The sequence below is a fragment of the Chiloscyllium plagiosum genome, chromosome 2 (assembly GCF_004010195.1).
Source record: "Chiloscyllium plagiosum isolate BGI_BamShark_2017 chromosome 2, ASM401019v2, whole genome shotgun sequence".
Lineage (NCBI taxonomy): Eukaryota > Metazoa > Chordata > Chondrichthyes > Orectolobiformes > Hemiscylliidae > Chiloscyllium > Chiloscyllium plagiosum.
Window position 1 is genome coordinate 8,701,265 of NC_057711.1, and position 628 is coordinate 8,701,892.

A 628-nucleotide genomic window follows, 5' to 3' on the forward strand; every position below is an offset into this window, starting at 1 on the left:
GTCACCCCTCAGCCTCCGACGCTCCAGGGAAAACAGCCCCAGCCTGTTCAGACTCTACCTGTAGCTCAGATCCTCCAACCCTGGCAACATCCTTGTAAATCTCACCCTAAACACTCCTCACTCCCTGACCAATTAGAGTAATCATTCTTGATTTAAATTTAAACAAAACCGGGCAGTTAAGTGTCAGTCATCGGCCAACTGGTGCATTTGCCATTGAAATTCCTTTCCTAATCAATTGTCAACCAATCAGAACTGTCTGCTCATACATTAGAGGTGTTGCACCCAGTATTCTTGGGAAAGTCCTGATGGATGCAAGATGAATATCTTCAACAACTGAGGTAGTCAGAGACAGAGTCGTACAGCACGGAAACAGACCCTTCCGTCCAACTCATCCTCACTGAACAGAGATCCCAAACTTCCCTAGTCCCATTTTCCAGCACTCGGCCTTTATCCCTGTAAGCCCTTCCTATTCACATACCCATCCAGGTGCCTTTTAAATGTTGCAATTGTACCAGCCTCCACCACTTCCTCTGGCAGCTCATTCCATACACATACCACCCTCTGTGTGAAAATGTTGCCCCGTAGGTCTCTTTTATACCTTTCCCCTCTCACCCTAAACCCTATGCCC